The following is a 578-nucleotide window of genomic DNA, read 5'->3' as shown; positions in this document are numbered from 1 at the left end:
CCAGGGCTACACAGAGAAACTCTGTCTCGAAAAAACGAAAGAAAGAAAGAAAGAAAGAAAGAAAGAAAGAAAGAAAGAAAGAAAGAAAAGAAGGAAGGAAGGAAGGAAGGAAGGAAGGAAGGAAGGAAGGAAGGAAGAGAGGAAGGAAGGAAGAAAGAGAAGAGACCAAAATGTCTGGATTGTATATAGGAAAGAGCCTCTGGGGAGAAAGGCAGCCTTTGCCTTGAGCTGGAAATTCCAGGGTTGGGGGCAGGGTATGTCAGGTAAGGCCTGAGGTATGCTGGGAGAACCTGGAGACCAGGTCTGCTTTGGTATATAAGATATATACCCCAGTCTCTTGTCCCAGGATCTGAAATCAAGCTCTAAGGTCTCTAAAGAAGACAATAAAGCATAAATGACTCTGAACAAAATGAATACATGACCAATCCAAGGTATGGCTGAGGAGAAGGTTTTTCTTGTCAATATGAATGAAAGTACAGTCAGAAGCATCTGCAAGAATCGAGAGCAGAGAGAAAAAGAAGTAGATTGAACATGGCCAGCAGACTGGACTGAGCCATGGTGGAGAAAGGAGTGGGAGG

The sequence above is a fragment of the Mus caroli genome, chromosome 17 (assembly GCF_900094665.2).
Source record: "Mus caroli chromosome 17, CAROLI_EIJ_v1.1, whole genome shotgun sequence".
NCBI classification, from domain to species: Eukaryota; Metazoa; Chordata; class Mammalia; order Rodentia; family Muridae; genus Mus; species Mus caroli.
This window is presented reverse-complemented; position numbering follows the sequence as displayed.